Genomic DNA, 18,757 nt, shown 5'->3' with positions numbered 1-18,757 from the left:
ATGCACCACCCAGGAGAGCTACCAGGGAAGGACATGTCTGAAAGGCTGTTTGCTACCTCCATTCCTCTTCTATAGCCCTCAGCCTTCGTCACCAACTTGCAAATCTGCATCCTCACTGTGAGGGTGAACATGGTTTCACATCTCGAAGCATAACCACTACAAAAAACCTAGAGTTTGGCTATTTTTGCATTCATTGCTCTCCTGCAAGAGCACTGAAAGCCCTGCCATGGGTCTGGCTATTCCTTTCCTTGAGCCCATTTGCAGCCTTGGCCTCCAAAACATCCTGTGACAACGAGTCCGCCCATTAAAGCATGCAGGGTGCAGGGAAGGACTTCCTCCTCTTTGTTTTAAACCCGCTGCCTGCTATTTTCATTGGGTGTCTGTGACTGTGGGAGCTCTCAGTGAATAACCATTCCCTCATTACCTTCTCCATACCATTCATATTTTTTTATAAACTTTGGTCTCCTGAGGCCAGACAAAGACTGACAAAGCCTCCTAGGGTCAGACAGCAGAAACCAGCAGCCGCATCCCCTCACACCACGGCGGGGAAAAGACCTGGAAACTCCAGCTCAGAGTATCACCATCTACATCCATGCAGAACGGCTTCGGTATCACCATGGACTAAGCAGCAGCAGAGGGGTGATACCAAAAACACCTCACTGCAACCAGAGGGCAGACAGAAAGGAGCACTCCACCAAGGAGGAGCAGCAGGGAGTTCGCGCAGATGTAGCGCTGTTAGGAGGCATGCCTCTTTTTATGAAAACTATCGTAGGATTTGTATTGCTAGACTTGTATTTGAAACTGAGCTTTGCACCTAGTTTCTCAGTTTCCTTTCTTCTGCTTAAACCTGTTATGAAGTCATAAATATTATGACCCTCAATCTCTTTTTGTGGAAATAAGTTACACCAGAAATCCAGCACAGCTTTAGTGCAAGAGCAAGACTGGGTGTGCATTGTGTCTGTCTGTGTATTAAGGTTACAGGAGAAAATCCATTTAAAATAATGTATGTTACAACAATAAAATATCATTATTTCTCAGTAAAAAGCAGCAGCTTATTTCCAACCTGTGAGAACCCTTCTGAACCCAAGAAGCTGAGGTGATGCCTCTCGTGCAGTTACACTACGCTGAGTGTTCAACACAGGCGGGCAGTACATCTTGTGTTAATTGTTAAATTGCAGCTCATTCAGCCACCAGAAGACTTCCAGCTAGGAATACCCATCTGGTTTATTTCCTCTTTCCTGTGTATTTGCCAGATCATTGCTGTACCCAGCACCTCACTTCCTCCTTTCAAGGGCAAATCCTCCCAGAAAATAAGCAGCAGCAACCCCTCAACTGCAGCTGCTGGAGTAGTTAATTAGACGTAGGGTGCTGGTGGCAATGCCGTAGGGACAAGCAGCTTGTGCCCATGGCACTGGCAGGGCTGCGGGGGTGTTGCTGCAGGGCAGGGCTGGAGGTGACCATGCTCTGGTAGGGGCATCTCCAGGGCACGTGTGTTTCTCCCCTTGCTCCCAGCTCTCACGTCACAGGTTTGCAGAGCAGCCCCAGTGGCACTCTGTCGCCTGTCACAGCAAGGTGCCACGCAGGGGAAGGACAGAGAATGGTGTTAAACCGGCTTCCTGTGAGAAGGAAACATCATCCTCTGTTCCAGCAGGTTATATCAAAATAGCATTTTGGTATCGGGACTGGCAGAAAAGGGGAAGGATGCCTTCAGCTGACCAGGCTGCCCTTGCCAGCACATCTCCTGGATCAGGGTTTCACCACAGAGCCATTCCTGTGGTCCCCTCCTCTTGGCCGAGCCGGGTCCACCTTGGGCAGGTCACAGATGGATGGATGAAACACCAACGGCAGCAGCAGGCTCTCAAGTGCCAGATTCATTGCAACAACCTTAAGGTCATATTTTGGCACTGGCACAGGCATTTATTTTGAAAGGGATTATCCTATGTCTCACCTCTGTTACTTAATAACAACCTAGCTAAAGCTGTATTGCTATGAATATGGCAAAGGAGAGAAGATCGCTATGCAGATCAGATACCCATCATTAACTTGGAGAGTGATAATGAGTAAGGTTAATAGCGCTGCTGAGTAGAGAGAGTTTATCGTGCTGAATTTAGATGAGATCTGCAGCCAAACTTCCTGAAGATTTCACTTGGGGATGTGCCTTTCATTCCTATGTGGGGGGCAGAAACCTGTACCACAGTTCCAGGCTGGATCCATATTTCTGATGTCAGCCCATAACCGGGACTCGCATTTTTCATTTTGGACCCTCCTCCTCCTCTCCCCATAAAGACTTCCACTCCATAGTCTCCAAGCTCTCTGCTCTCCCCAACAGCTTTGTAACACACATGTAAGAGAAGCTCTTTCTTCAAACATTTCCAATCGCAACAGCACATAATCTAATAATAATCTATAATCTAATAATAATATTAATAATCTCCCAGAGACATGGCCTGTAATGAAGCCAGCACACCATGGCAATGTAAATGCCAGAGCGATCAGGGGTAGAAGAAGGTGAATATCACAGACTACTGATCTATCATTACACTGGTGTGACCTTGTTAAAACTATCTAGAAATACATTTTACTTTAGGCAAATCTCAACCCGTCCTTTGGCCAAAATGTTCCTCACAGGACAGCAGGTTTAAACAGGCATTATTCGGTACTGTTTGGTTCTCAGTGAATCACTCCACATAATTTCCAAAAGCTCACTAATAATGTGTTGGACCGAAGTAATAACTCCCTGTGGATACCAAGGAAATAAAGTGCTTTATAGCCCTATCCCACCTACCACCCAGGGAGCACCCAGTCCTTTATGAACTCGTGCATTTACCTTCACTGCCTGGGGGGCCTGGGGAGAGAAAATGTTGGAGACAATCACCTCTAACACAGAACTGTAACTTCCTTATAAAAATATAACATTGACTTTTTTTTTTCCACAGGGTTTTTCTATTACCATTTCTCTCTTCTCTAATTTTAATTGCAAAATATATTCCAGGTTGACAAGATAACTTTTAGAAGTGAAGAGGCTGAATAAAACTTATCCTAAAAGAGCCCTGAGTCACCTTGATCCTTCTCCAAAGATAGGGCATACAAGTACTGGAGTAATATTCCTCGTTCTACAATGTGTTTCTAGTTACTCACTGCAAAGCCATTAAAACAGCTGTATATGGCATAACGTGACATGAAACAGCAATTCTCCAGCAGCTCAAATGTAAGCAGCCTCTCTTTCCAAGGAGAAACTGTAGTTCAGCCACCTTCGTGTCAGTGAATGTCCCAAACTTCTTAGTATCCAACTGATAAGCACTGGTATGGTTCAACAACTGAAAAACATCTCAGATAAAAACCCATTTGCCTTCCAGTAGATGCCTGGGGGAGACTTAAATTATTTCTAGCAAAGTGATCAGTATTCCACATGACGCTTTGCAAAGGAATTAAAGAAAATCAATTTCCTTCAGACCTTCCCATTTCTGAGCTTTTTTATGAGTCAATGACAGCTGAAGTGTTTGCATCATTAATGAGGTCTTTCAGCACATAATACCTCAAACGCTGTGCAAGGGCTCTCTCGGGATGGATAAAGCGAACTCGCTAGTTCTGATCTCCGGACTTCAGAGCCGGCACCAGGAAGCACGGCTGCGTTACACCTCCCGTAAGTGCATACACGTATATCCTTTTTAAACTAGCTTGTATTATGCAGGCTAGCTTTTCCTTTTTCCTTTTCTTTCCTTTCCTTTCCTTTCCATTTTTTTTTTTTTTTTTTTGCTAGCTCTTTGAGCCCAGCTGCATTCATATGAAACACCCCAGACTCCATAGGAATCCAGAAAAGCAAAGGCACCAATACGTGCTAGACATTTCAAATCTTGGAGGCAGTGCCTGAAGGAAAAAAAGGTAGTTTTTCAATGTTTTCCTGAAACATGGTGTGAATTGCAAGGCATAGTATGGCTGTTCATTTTCTCTCATTTATCCCAAAATTGGAAGGTTTGGCCTGAGAGGTTTCCAGCCTAAAACTGTAATTTTAGCACAGCAATTGTTAGCAAATTATTTCATGGCAGAGATGTGCAAAAAAGAAAATAATAATAATATGGAGAGACGGTTACTCAGGCTCACTGCCTCTTAGAATAACTGAAAAATAACCTCTCTAAGCGTTTGCCCTTGCTGTTGAACACTGCCTCTCAGGAAACGTGTTTGGTGGGACCAATGCCAGCCCTGCCAGCCCAGAAGAACCTTGAGCTGGAGGAGCCTCCTGCTGACTGATGGGCAGGAGGGACCCAGCGCGTCCCCAAAATCCCTTTTTCTTACTGAGAGAAAGCTGCAAGTTGTACTCACACCCTGCCATCGCATTCAGATTGGTTTGCCAGTTGAAAGTTCACTGTCACATTCAGGGGAAATTTACTCTCTGAGCAGTGAGGGTCCCGTGGACCGTGGAGCAGCGAGGGCCCTGTCTCTGCACCACAGCCACCCATGGCTCTGCAGCGCCCACCTGGCTTGGTCTGTTGACAATTTTTCCTCTCACTTGATGGCGGACTCTTTGATGACATATCTGCCCTTCTCCCTCCACTCTCTTAGCACAGGGGGTGCACAGCTGGAGCAGAGTAAACAGGGCAGTAAGCAACATGTACCAAGTTCAAACACATTGATGTGCAAAACTGGTGGAAACAAAAGGCCTTCCAGACCCAACAGCAATCAGATCAAGGCATGAGGTTGTCACCTCTACCTTAATATTTGGTGTTTGCATGGCTGTTTATGTAAACCACATTTTTTTTCAGGCACTTTCAATGAAAGAATTTTTGTGGAAATCCCATCTTACTGGAGAAAAGGCTGTCTTCAATGACCACAGCAACAACTAGTAACTAACCATACAACCTGAACTTTACAGTACAAATAGTTTTTAGATAACAACTCAAGTTTAGGGAAAAGCCCCTGCTTGCTGATGCTTGAGCTAATGCACTTCATTACAAGAGTCTGACCATCCTGTTAATTGGCTAGGTGATGCAGTCATTAAGATAAATGAGCTACACTTTTGCAGGACTAGCAATTCAGGAATCCATGCTGCCCTATTATCTTACAGAGAATAACAGACTGTAAATAATGCAGACATGTAATTAAGCCAACTAAACATTAAACAACAACAAAAAAAAGCAAATTCTAAGGGTTCTCTTGTTTTTCCCCTTCTGTCAAAAGACATTAGCTACCAGATATCCCACAGGTTTCCCCAACCAGCCCTCCAGAATTGTTTGCATGTCTCAAACATCATAATTAGCTAGATTAAAGGGTTTAATGCCTTTTCTTCATGAAGTGACTAAATTAAAGGCACATCTAAGGGAAGACAGATATTCATGCACAAGAAACTCCTACCATCTTTACGGTTTGATTATCATTTGGCTGCTGTAAGGAGATGAGGCAGTCTGGATGCTTATGAGGTAATCTATGCAATTTGAGCAATGCCAGACACTTACAACATGTATTGGAAGATGCAAACCCAACATAGATCTGTAATAAATTCAAAATGCAGAAATTAAGCTAGAACCATATCTCAGCCTTGTATGGGGAATTAACTAGGACATGTACTGCAATTTAGCATAACTCACACTCTGTGCAGGGAGCCCACAGGTCTCTCAGACTGGCCCAGCTGCAGGCACACAGCTTCCCTGATTCTCTGCCATGAAAAAGAAGGCATTTGGCTCTTTTCTGCAGGTCAAATACCAGCACTGAGGTGGAGCAAAGGACAAGGGTGAGAAATTACTCTCTTCTTCCAGAGGAAGTATTTGCCTAGCATTTACGCATCTGCTGATATCAGATCAGACCAACATGGTCTCACATCACCAATTCCAGCCCAAAAGCACCTATTAACCCAGCCCAAGGACCAACGTGACAATTACTATTTAGGACTCTTCACCAAAGAAGTCACTATTTGAACTAGAGCTGGTTTTGAAACATTTCATCATGAAACTTTCACATGGGGAAGGAAACCTGACTGTCACCTAGTATAAAAAACTGTTCAGGGACTACAGCTCCAAGGAAAACCTTGTCCACATCCAGGATTACCAAATACTCTGGTAAAGGTAAGAACCATCCTACGCAGCCACTGCCTGTGACTTCAAAACATCCTTCCATTGCAGTTTGCTCTTTGCATCTAATTCTAGTGCTTCTATTTTTTTTATCTTTTCTCCTTTGCCTATCAGGCTCATTACCTAACTTCCGCAGTGATTTATGGGAATGAGAAGGGAGTTAAGGCCCCCTGTACTGAATAGGACTTAAGAATTTCTTTTGCACCACCTCTTCTGAAACTGGCTCTGACCTCCTGACCTTGAGTGAGCCTTTTCTGTCTTTTTAACCACACAAAGCATAGATCCAAGAGATGTATGCTGTTTGAGCACATCCAAGATAAGTGTGTTCTTTGGCTAATAAAGATTCTCCAGATGAAGTACTTGAGGCAACATGTGCATGACTGGGAAACGATGGGCATGCACATAAATATTCATGAGTATGTATTCAGACTTCCTTTCTCATATCCTGTGCATGAGCATTACCAGCCTTGGGGCAGGAGGGGGAGGTGGAAAGGAGGGAATAAAGACAAAGAATACCATGGGTCTGAGGACCCTTCTGATTCCCTGCTCTTCAGTATCTTTTGTCATGAAGATGAGACATCCAATCTGTTTTTAGAAAACATATGATCTAAAGCCAGGACTAATGTATAAATTTGAGAGCAACATCCCACCCTGAAATGTTCTTGCATTGCTTAATAAATGGTGATTATCCAATTATCCATACACTATCCATTGCAAATGAAAAAGGCCTACATAATGAGGCATGTAGTGCTCTCGATGGTTTGTTAAAAAAAAAAAAAAATTATTCTGGGAAGTATCAGAAATACACATCATATCTCTGAATTCTGCGAAGAAAAGCACGGCTGACTCAGATGAAATTTGTCTAACAATACACAGAGGTAAGTACCTTACAATTGAAAGCACATTGGAAAGATCACAGGGACTTATTTATTCCAGCAGAGGTCAGGAACAAATCGTATTCCAAAACATGTGTTCCCTACCTGTTTGTTTCATAGCTCATGGATAGATGACATGCAGGGCAAAAAACCTCTCACTTTCAGTCAAAAGGAGCCTCGTTTACAGAGCAAACCTCATTTGTAGGTCTTTAAGCACAAGCAAGTTGGACAAGCACGTCTCTGCCAATTTACTTTCTGGAAAGGCAATGATGTCCTGGAGGCTGTACAAGATTTTATGCGGCAACTGCTGATCAAGCCCTCAGACACAAAGATAATACCATTTTGATAGTGTTTGCTGAAAGATCCTAACGGCTGCCAGGAGGGGAATTTCAGAACCAAAGACAATAACAGCCCTCATTAAAAACTAGATTTGCCTTGCTCATTTTAGGTTCAGTTGAAGGAGCAATGAAACCACTTTCTATATAATACAAAACATCTTTAGAGCTGCCTCACAAGGCATTAAATTGCAAAAGAGGTCAGCGCTAAGCCATTTCGCCTGAGAGTTTCCACTCATTGTGAAAGAAGAGGCTGAAATATTAGTTCTGCAGGATTTGGACTTTGGATACTCAAAGTCAGGTGAAGGAGTTTTGAGAGGAAATTGGAGAGAGATGGGGCTTTCTAGACACATCACTCTTTGGAGATACAGACTTTAGGTATACTAAGAACTCTACTTGTTATGTATTTGTTTCTATTTTGTTCAAGGAACAAGCACACTTTTCATTCACTAAGAAGATAATACCAAGAACAAGCTCAATTCGTTATCTCAGACTCCATATGCCTGATTTCCATTATTTCCAAAATTTCTGAAGAAGTTGACTGAAGTTCCCAGCTCTGCATTAAAAAAAAAGCCCAGCGCTTCTAGGAGTTTACAGGAAAACATGACAGTATTACACTACAAAGATACCTCAGCAATGGGCCTGCAGGACTCCTGAGACTCTGTTGTTTCAGTCTTGGTCCAAGTTCTAAGGATGGGCACTTGTCAGTAACTGCTGGAAAGAAAACAAAAGAGAGTCTATAAGGTTAGAAACCATGAGGACAAGAAGGCATGGAAAAGCTTCAGTAAGACAGAGGAAAAGACTATATACACATAAAAACATACACAATTACATATATTGCTGGTTTGTACGGCATGTAAGCAATATAAAGGAGAGGTAAATCCCTCTTTTAAATCAAACCTCTGCTAATTTAACAAAGGAACACACTTCTCCTGTGTGATATTTGAGAACTGAGAAAAAGGATGGGAACAGATGAATCAACATCACCTTTTGATTGGCTTTCACAGGAGCAGTGCAGAGCCATTGCTGCAATATGTAATTTTTAAATGAGAGAGAGAAATAAAGAAATCATGTGTATATTTAAATAATAGCAAGATATAAAAAGATTCATCCTTCATCCTAAGAAACAGTTCATCTTCCCTATTTCTCTGTCCACTTATTCCCTGCTCCTCAAGCCTCAGAAGAAGCAATGTCATGGCCCATGCTTTCTCATCTCTCTCTGAATTGATTTTTTTTTCCAAGAATTTACGTAGATTATGTATGAAGTGAGGTCTCCTTGGTTATTTACATTTCCACTAAATCCTTCATGTGTCCCTCTGAAATCCCAGGAAAATCATTTGGTCTCTGCTTTTCTATTTATAAATTATTTTGCAGATATTCTTGAAGTTTCATTTGCATTTTGCTTTTCAAGGTTTAGAGGTTGAAGTGGGACTATTTTACTGTGGCTGCCCATTTGTTTGCAAGCCCACATAACAACTTACAGGTAGGTAATTTGTTGTTTTTCCATTAAACCCTTCCATTCTTTTTAGCTGAGTGTTATGTTACCTGCTTGAGGGGCTGTACTGCTCTGCTGCTGGACTGGAACATGCTATCATATTCCCTTCAAGAGCTTTTAAGGACTTCTCAGGTAAGTTAGATGCTAGTCCAGATCATTTGTTTGCTGCGGTTACAGCTGCTAAGTAGTTATCAAGCATTCTTCCTACCTTCTGTGTCAGGGTATATGTGGTCCTGTTTTCAACATATCCTAATCATATAAAGGTGTAACTAGCCTGGGCATATGCCCATTGCAATTTTGAATATCCACAAATATCAGTCTGTGCATTTACTTCTAAAAACTTGAGTTCTAAATAATTTCTATGTGTGCAATAATAATAGACAATATTTTATATCAGAGTGAATACATTTATGGTGTTATTGACAGATCATCTCTTTCAATAATGCGAATAATGTGTGTTCCCCCAGAGAGCATACACTACCAACTGCTGGAGGTGTAAGTGTCCATAAGCCTCAGGAGCCTTCAGTTAACAGGTCTTTTCCACAGAAGTTTCAGTCCTTGAGCACTTTGTATATGCTAGTTACCCAGTTGCCCAAAACTTAAAAATGGGAACATCTTTAAGACACGATGTAAAAATACAGTAAGATTCAGGCCTATATAGCGTCAGTAATCCATTTGTCATAAATTCCACCTGCTGTGCCAGAACATTATCGTTTCAAGGGGAATCACCTACTAGCTCAGGACAAATGTAACACCAACTCCATCCAAAATTGTTTTGAGTCATCTCACTGATGCAGGTGGTGGCTGTGATTTGTTCTGATTCTAAAACTCTTCCTTAGCCATTAACAGCCAAATTAAAATGAAGAGCCTTTGTGTGGTCAACATAGAGGTCAGTGATCATTCATGATATTTGGCCATGTCCCCATGGCTAGACCAATCCAGGGACCCCACACAGCTGTGTGTAAAAAGCAGGAGAGAAAGCACGTGGTCCAAGATAACCATGTTCAGTCTGATTTGTAAGGACTGAAGAAATTATATTGCTACTCATGATACACAGCCAAACCAGAAATGCCTGCACTGATCATGAAAATACCATAGATTATGTAATTTTTTATTCATAATACATAACAGTATAATAAAAATAATGAAGAATATAGAGTCATTAAAGATTCACAGAATCTTAGATCTGCGCTGAAACCTTTCAGTCAGCAATACTGATTCCACCTGAAGTGGTCCCAGCTATGCATGAAGGAAAAGGACATTATACCACAGACCCTATATGACCATGATGCAAAACGACTAAGATGATCAGTGCCCAGGAAGTCCACACCCTAAAGAAGTACTTACCCACGCTACTCACCAAGTCTCATCAGATGAGATCTGGTGAGTCCCTCCATGAAACAGTCAGTGACTGGTAAGGGCAGGAAGCACAGAGTAAGTTTCCGTAGGCTTTGCTTTGCCCTAATGTTAATGTCTTCTCACCTTCTGCCCATCTGAGAAGCTTCTTATAGCTGTTAGTTGCCAAAAAGTCAAGGGTCCCAGACCCTCTGTCCTGTCTCCTTACCTGGGAAATCAGGTTGTCTGGGAAGTAGCATGTGGCCTGGGAAACAGCCTGAAGTCTTCTGTAGTGTGTATTCACCCTATGCAACGCTTAGCTCCATGTTTGAAAGCAAGCTTCCCTTTAGTCACAAGTGCCTTGTGTTCTCCCATTTTTATACTGTCTCCATGTTCAGTCTGAGCATACACAACAAGCTGTGGGGTATTGAAGCCTCCAGAAAAGTTAGCTGGCAGATTAATGTAGTGATCAAATTTACACCCAAGAATGATTGAAGAGAGAGGATTGTTGTAATTTCATTGGGAGTATCAGAAAGGACTGGGGCAGCTCAAAATGTGAGATCAGAGCCATCAGGGAGCAGTAATACAAGCCTAAGAAACTGGAGAAGGAAGACAGAAGTGGCTTAGGGTGTACTTGAGGCAGCAGATCAAAGAGATCACTTGTGAATGAAAAAAGTCAGATCCAAAAGTAATTGAGTAAAGGGAAGAGCTGACAGACAAACAATGAAGCAAGTCTGTTTTTCTTTACCATCAGCTGTTCAATCTGTACTGTGCCTACAGAAGTCACCATGATTATCTCAGGGACGTTACAAGTCAGGTACTGGAAGGGATGGTGGCATTAATACACAATTATAACAGAGGTACTGTTTATTAGACTAAGCTGTCTCCTCTGCAATTGAAACGACACTGCTGTTATTCATCTATCCTCTTCCCCTGTCCAAATAACACTTAGGCAGGGATTACAGGAGCAGGAGCCCTGGACATTTGAACCTGAGATTTTTTTTTTTTTTTTTTTTGTCCTATAGGCATGAAGTCAGAGGGCAAGCATGGGGTGCCTTCGAAGGAAGATGTTCCACGGGACACTGCACTGGAAAGGGTCCAAGGAGACTTCTAGACGCTTCACAACATAAAATTGTCTCTAAGATTTAAACCTCAGAGGAGTGGGTCTCTGTAAAAGCAGAGCTCTTTCATCCAGATCTTTTCAGTTTCGACATACAGTTACATAAATCATGTCAAGAAACGAAGCAGCAGCCAGTATCAGTGCCTCTTTTTAACTCTATCCTTTACATCCCAGGAAGAAGAAGGGAGGGAGGAAATTAAGACATTTATTTTAGCTCCTAAAACATTTTTTCTTCAATATCCTGTTCAGGGCACATGCCTTTTCCCCATCGTCTTTAATTGTGGTATAGAAATATTTTTTCTTAACTGCCAGAAAAAAAAAAAAAAAAAAAAAAGCCATCTTGAGAAGTAAGCCGTTTAGAAACCGTAGCAATAAAATAGTGATAATAATAGGAATAAAATCTCAGCAGCTGTTGATTTAGCCTGAAATATGTGCAGTTTATAACAAGATCCAGCCCGTCCATTCTCAGCAACAGGAGGTGAAGCTCCCACTACAGCAAATGCTTTCAGGCAGAAAGGACCCCCACAGGAATCCCAAGCCTGCAAGAGAGAGACCACCCCTACAAGGCAGGCTGCCAGACCAGGACAGCTGGATTTTGCAGGTCTCTCCACGCATGCTTAGTGCACAGCAAGTTGGCTAGACCCCTTATACATCAGGAATCAGGCACACGCTTTCATACCTGGATAAGCGGGGCTGCTGGTGAGAACAACAGCTCTCAGGGCTGCTGTCCTGACAAAATTGTGATTCACTCCAGGGCCAGGTGTCAACCAGCCAGATTCATTGCAGACGCTGTAGCAACTGGTAAAGATTACTGCTTTGCCTGCTCCAAACTGAGAAAGACAAAAGCAGGCATTCTACTTTATAGGCAGATTAGATCAGGAGATGATATCTTTTCTTTCATCTGACCATGTCTTCCCATCGCCCTCCCCCAGCTATGCCACATGCGCTGCCCTGCAGACATCCCCCATTTTACATTTTCATCCACAAAATGCCCACAAATTCACTGATAGGCTCTTTGTATACCACATGCCCTGTCCCAGCTCATCACAAAGGGAAGACAGAAATAGGTACGTAAGTAGGGCTGCATCTCTGCCTCATCAATCAACTCAGCAGTGATGATGGGGCCAAATGAAGTCTTTCCACTCATTAGATTCCTGCGGTTGATGGTTTGCCAAGAGTTTGACCACAACTCCCTGGCGTATGTAGATAGCTTCTGTGATTCCCAGGTGGTCTCTCATCAAAATACGTCCCAGGCCTGGGTCTGGTTAACTTCCCAGAACAGACAAGACTGACACAGCCATGGGCTCCAAAGATAAGTATTTCTTGAAGAATACGCTGGGTTTGGTGTAGGAACAAAGGTCGACAAACAACCACCACTTGTGGAGTCAGAGATAAGATTGTCATATTGAACGTAAAGAGATGCGACTAACCACCTCATTTTGTTTGGGGACAGCAGGCCTCTATTGTCTTTTTCCTTAGCCAAAGCATTACTATAAATGTAAGACCTTAAAAAGCATTATTTTAAATTTTTATTTTGCAAATAAGAGCTGCTACCACATTCTCTCAGAATCTAATCTCCAACACTTCTGCTCTCTTCCTCCCCTCTTCCAACCAGCTCTGCTCTGGTACCCCACAAGCCCTGGTGTCTAGAGAATTAAGACAATAATTCATACTTCAACACTAAGATAAATACCTGGTTTTTGTTTTGTTTTGCTTTGCTATGTTTTATTTTGTTTTGTTTTATAAAAGCCCCTTTTCCATGGAATCGATATCATTTTATGATTTGTTGGTCTTCAAGAAGACCACCTAGATGAATCCTGAATCAATACAGAATTAGTTAAAGCTCCTGGGCACTGCCTTGCTGCCTGGCAGAAGAAGGTCTCTCTGTCTTTCCCTCTCTTTCGACCACACTGTCAGCGAGAAAAGGTATGAAACATGCAGGGAAGATTTAATAAATCAGTGGAAGGACTTGTAGCTTTTCCTAATATATATATGTGTGTATTATAGGAGGATGAAATATAGGAAGAGGACCACAAGAAGCAGGGAGGAATAACTGGGGAAAGGCAGCAGATGTTGTAAAAGATCTACTTTCATGTTCCCTGTGCACCAGAAATGTGCAGACGTATGTTGGCAGAGCTACAGTCAAAGTCCACTGTGAGGCTATATCTTACACATCTGGAAGCTATTTGGCAGGGTGTAGAGTTCAAATGTTTTCTGCTTCAGCTGGTCTCAGACATACCTTTCAGTGCCGGGCCAGGCTTGGGACAGCTCAATGTGCAGGCAATGTACGTTAAAGAAGGCGTTTGTTGTTGCTTCAGCGCGCTCCCTTCAGCTGTTGTCAGAGGCAGGCGTAGATCTGGGGCCTGCTCTCCCCGCCTTGGCTGCACGGTGCCAGTAACACTCGGTAATGAGGATGATAATAAAGAAGCAGGGAGGAGAGCAGGGAGAAGAAAACGGCACCACAAGTCAGCGAAGTCTGGCCTCGTATCAAGAAACAAAATGTACTTGGACAAAATCCAGGGTGTGAGTTAACTCAAGTGCAGAGCAAGCCATTCAGGAAATAAGAAGGTCCGCGCTGCACGGGAACATGCAAGGGTCACATCAGAGCTGGTGTGCTTTTTGAAGAAAATCCCCTCATTTTAAAAACACGGATAAATACACAGAGAAAGGACCCCCTGCCCCAGAAGGGTGGCCACCCGAGGCCAGCAGGAAAGCTGGCACAGCACTGACCCAGCCTGGGAGCTCCCCGCAGCTACCAGATGCTAACTCTGCCGTGGAGAGAAATATTTCCTAGCAGAGATGCACTCCTGAAAGCACCCCAAGGTCCAGCTACCTGCCATGCCAGTGAGGAGCAGGCAGGCCAGCAGTGTGGTGCATGGTTTACCCCATCAGGATGAGACCCCCTGGTGCAGCACAGCTCACAGTGACCTGGGCGCAGCAGCGGGTGGCCATGAGCAGCTATCTGCCCCACGGCCATCGCCTGCAGATGGTGTACACCAGCCGGGTGGGTAAGGAGCTGCAGCACACCAAGGCTTTCCCCATCTCACAGCACATTCCCGGCTGTGCAGCTGGGGGGAGCCAGCCAGGGACTTTGGCTGGTGAAGAAAGGTGCCTCCTATGAAACAAGGTGTTTGTGGAGAGCTGGAGAACAAGCTCCACCTCATGATCAGACCTTGGACTGTCCCACCAGTGTCTCCACTCTCTCCCCTGTAAGTCTCAACTAGTGCTCAGGAGCTTAGAGCAATGCATCGATCATTTCAACGCTTAGCATGCTTCAAGTTCCCATATCTGCTTCATTTAGATAAAGAGTATCTTACACACCTCCAACTCTGTCTTCATCCTCTCTGTCCAGAGCCATCCTGGAATTAAAACAGGGAAGCATAAGAGGAACTGGATGAAACTACATCTAAAAGTAGCCTGCCAAGATGTTATCACTCTATAATGCTGTCAGTGGTGGGAACATTTTGCAGCACAGCACAGATCTTGTAACACCTCCACCTCCAGCTCCCCACGCCTGCACCTCACTATTTTTACTTGCACCCTGTGCTCTCTGATAGGGTGCGTGCCTGCATGCATGCAATGTGGTGCTTTTCTTTTTTTTTCTCTCTCCTTTAAAACTTGGAGAGCAGCAAATTTCTTTGTTCATTTTGTGGCTAAGGGCACTACTGGTGGTGATCCAGGGTTCAGGGTAGAGGGAAGAGGGGGAAGCCTCTGTGCTGCTGCATCTGTGGGCAACCACTGCACTCACCGATCTCTCCCCAGTTTGAGGTGCCTAGGCATGTAGCCTGGTAAGGAAGCATTGGGTGGTGGGGTCAGTCTTGCTGGGCTTGTGCTCTGAAATGCAGAAGGTAGTGGGAGCCCAGCCGTCAAGCCCTGAGCTGATGTTTTCCCTGGATCAGCTTTTCTAAATGTTTTCTCAGCCTGGCCCTTTCACCTCTCTCCCCCAGCCTCCTCGTTCCCTGGTGTCCCCCATGCCATCCCCCCCACACTATGACAGCTTCTCCAAAACAAGCACCCACCCCTCAGTTACCCAAGCTGTGGCCCTGCTCACTTGCAGCCCTCCTGCCCCGGTGCTGACATGGAGGAACTGTGCTGTTTCTTCAGCTGGCACAACGAGAAGGTTGGTCAGGAACGAAAAAAGCCCAGGAGAAACAACAAGATGTTTTATATCAACCTCAATTGAGCAGAGAGACAGGACTCTCATACTGCTGATCAAAAATGCAAGTCCTCTTCAAGTCAGAGGAAGAGCCTGTGCTTGTGGCATAACAAAAATTGAACCCTGGAGCAAAGCTAAAATATATCTGATTGGGATGGCTGCAAAATCCCAGCAGACTGTGACCTAGGTAATCAATCTTGGTCTTACAAATAGCTTCACTACAAAATACACATGACCATAAATATTGAATTCTCTTTTGATCAGCCTGGTGTGCTTGGCTTAGCAATACCTGACATGACATGGTTTCATGGAGCTGGATGGTCCACAGTGGAAAAAAGGCTTAGCCATGACATCCAAACCCTCTGCCTCAACACGGTGGCTCACCTGCACTTTCCCCAGCATGATGGAATAAAGGAAAATGGTTTTGAAATGGAAATGTATCCACTGGAAGCACCTGCAGATGTGCCAGGCTTCATCTAAGTGTTCTGAATTACAGAGCAATGTGCAAGCTGTCACTTACTGATTTCCATCCAAGAGAAGCGGGAGTGCCTGCAGACCAAGGCCCAAGAACTGGTCCTCCAGCCACGAGGGTGTGGAGAGACAGGTAGTAGAAACAAACGTCTCAGTCCAAGCTGGGAGCCAGGAGCCCTGAGAAAATGACACAGTACGGCCTCAGGAACTAGCCACCTTTTGCCAAAGCCCAGAAAGGGGAAAGGGGAAAGGCACCCTGGACCTCTACATCAGCCGTTTGCCTCCAGAGAACTTCAGAAAGACCCCAACTGCAGCAGGCTGATGTGCCCGAGCTCTCAGTAGCAGTACAGAGAGCAGAGCCACTTGCTGCAGCTTGGCAGTGGTATTGCTGGGGTGCGATAGTCCAAGAATATGAAACAACAAGGCCTGCAGACAGAGGGCAACATCTTTTATTAAACCTACTAAAACAGCTGGAGAAACACATCAGCTTTCACCATGCAAGCCTTTTGTCAGGTCTGAAATGAAAGTGTGATATCCCAGGAGAGAGCCATGATCCATGGCAAGAAGGGAGCATCTGAGAAAATACCTAGACATGGAGAGTTGGTGGATTATTCATGTACATTTGAAATATTAATTAGTAGGGTCACTGATTACTGCTGCAGCACTTGGCCAGGGGAAGCAGGCACACAGCTGATCTCTCAAAGCCAGTTGGAAGCCACCACAATGTGTTGGGCAAGGCTGGGTCTGGAAATGCGCACATGCTGGAGACGCCAACCAAGATCTGGCACCGGAGACAGGGTACAAACCCTAGGGCAGGAGGGGTGGTCTGGGACACCACTGAAGCCTTCAGGGATTGACCATTCAAGGAGAGCTCACAGAGGCAGCTGCTCTGCTCATCACCCCAGTGAACAGCCATGTGCGTCCACCAGGCACCAACAGCATTGGAAGGAAACCCAAGACCCTTGAGAGCCATTTTGAGTTCAGGCATAGGCAAGCAGGTCTCTTTTGGGTTCCCAGGCTCTGAGGGACTTTCAGTTTCCAAAGAGGGTGGCTATGGCAGCACCTAGTTTTGCTCATGGCCCTACTGCAAGTTGTGTTTGTTAGAAAAGCTTGCCAACCTGGTGAGGCCCCAGTGCTCCAGGCAGCAGTGTCTGGGAGCCTGTGGGGTGTCCCTGCTGCAAAGCGCACAGTGATGGGGCCTTCTGTGGGCTTTAGGATTCTGAAAAAAAAAAAAATAATAAAAAAAGAGAGAGTTTTAGAATTCTGAAAAGAAAAAAATAAATAAAATAAAAAAGAGAAAGAGATAGAGATTTACAAGAGATAGTGTCATTTCTTCCAGCCCTATAGCCAGCCTTAAGTGCACTGGGAGAAATATAGGTTTTGTACCTGCTGAGATAAAGATCCAGTGGCACATGAAGAAAGCCATATGGTCCCTTGGAGAGATGACAAAACTGACCGCATTAGTATTGCTCTGGCTGTGTGAAGGCCACTGCAGCTGCCCTGCCATCATTCTGCATTCTACCATCTCCTTCTTGCAGCCTATACAAAGGGAAAAATGATCAAAGCATAGCCCAGCCCTGCTTCCCCCATCAGGAGGTAAACAAGAGTACAGAGGCAGAGGTCATGCTTGATTTTGAACCCCTGCCTGCTGAGAAAGTGATCTGTATGTGACAATATATGAAAGTGCTTGCTCTGGTAAAAATGTACAGGTATGTATCCTCCAGATCAAGGGATGAACCTCATTAGAGAGGGGAGAGAGAAATCATTGAGTAGTAGGATTGAACATATGGAACTAAAATTTTTGCTGTCGGCATTAAGCATCTCCAAATCCAGTAATGAATCATGCTTTCTACCCCTTTTCAGCAGCAAGAAACATCTTAAAATTAGGCAATCATGATGCAGTCAGAAGCGATACCCGAAGTTCCACGGAAATGCAATACAGATTTTTGCTTAGCAGGCATCTCCAGAAGAGGATGGAAAACCTGTTCTGAGTGAAAAATGGACCTTCAAGTTGTATGGCATAATCTTTACACATCCCCTCTCCACAATATGTTTTCTGTTGTAATGAAGTTCCAGGCACTGATGAAAAGGGAAGGCTGCTTGCCAAGATGAGTGAGGTAACGTCACTGCAGAGCCTGAAGCTCCCAGTCACACTTGTGATGCTGGATATCTCAAGTAGGAGCTAAAGCTGATGGCTGTATTTCTTTCATATATGTACCTTGAAAATCCTATTTCTCTGTTCAGATCATGAGAAGCAGGTTTGCCATTTTTAAAAATGACATATATCTGACTAAAACAAAATTGAAAATAAAACCACCAACTGCTTTTAAAGTGAGTCACAGGGCTTCCCTGGAAGAATGGAAGACACCAAATGATCTCACAATGTATCTTTCATCTTTCGTGTTTCCTAGGATGTCATTAGACACAATGTTCGGAGGCATATCCTCCTTCAGAGGGAAAAAATCCTGCTTCAGATTCAGCTCCAGAGGAAATGTCCGAAGTGCTACTGCAGACATGATCACAGTCCTGCTTCATGGAAAATCAAGGGGAGATTGGAGTGCAGGCTTTGATACCCTCCAACTCTGTTTCTAGCTGTTCTGCCCTCCTCAGCCTGCTGGAGCAGGAGCACTTCATCAGGGAGCGTCCCCTGAAGGCCATGCTCCCCTTAAACGCTCACTGCATTTAAGAGGTGGGGACAGTCCTGGATCTGCAGATGTGTATTAGTGGTTTTGCTGCCATCAGAGTCTAAGAGATACCTGTAATTTTGCCTCTCTTCTCCCCAATTTATGGCAAGTTCCTCACAGACTCAACCCATGGTTTGCAAAAGCTGCTTGTGCAGCCAGGGAGTTTGCTGTAGCAGTACCTCAGGCATTGCCAGGGAGCCAGGACCACAGACCTTCCCTGGTAC

General features: G+C 44.3%; 2 long non-coding RNA genes across 8 annotated transcripts in view; one reads left to right on the top strand and one right to left on the bottom strand.

The window, feature by feature from the left end:
- LOC106035668 (uncharacterized) overlaps window positions 1–14,767 on the bottom strand; it is a 104,378-nt gene extending 89,611 nt beyond the window's left edge. For 2 of the 5 annotated variants that reach the window (XR_010827574.1, XR_010827575.1), the window contains exons 1-5: window positions 14,544–14,755; window positions 13,462–13,797; window positions 11,902–12,052; window positions 10,332–11,527; window positions 7,902–7,986 (exon numbers count right to left, since the gene is read on the bottom strand). This is a non-coding gene — a long non-coding RNA (uncharacterized lncRNA). Of the gene's footprint in view, window positions 1–7,901; window positions 7,987–10,331; window positions 11,528–11,901; window positions 12,053–13,461; window positions 13,798–14,543 lie in introns of all 5 variants that reach the window. The other 3 variants (XR_010827572.1, XR_010827576.1, XR_010827573.1) reach the window with 3 other exon arrangements.
- LOC125184790 (uncharacterized) lies at window positions 3,396–11,264 on the top strand. Of its 3 annotated transcripts, none has more exons than XR_007169215.2 (4): window positions 3,396–3,643; window positions 5,689–6,056; window positions 8,684–8,755; window positions 11,128–11,264. It is a non-coding gene; the product is annotated as an uncharacterized lncRNA (long non-coding RNA). The 3 variants fall into 3 exon arrangements; XR_010827578.1 differs by lacking the exon at window positions 8,684–8,755 and adding an exon at window positions 8,802–8,899 and having other exon boundaries at window positions 11,128–11,256; XR_010827577.1 differs by having other exon boundaries at window positions 8,684–8,899; window positions 11,128–11,256.
- Window positions 14,768–18,757: the final 3,990 nt, after the last annotated feature.

This window comes from Anser cygnoides, chromosome Z, assembly GCF_040182565.1.
Source record: "Anser cygnoides isolate HZ-2024a breed goose chromosome Z, Taihu_goose_T2T_genome, whole genome shotgun sequence".
NCBI classification, from domain to species: Eukaryota; Metazoa; Chordata; class Aves; order Anseriformes; family Anatidae; genus Anser; species Anser cygnoides.
Note: the sequence above shows the minus strand (reverse complement) of the source record. Positions and strands in the feature narration are given on the sequence as shown.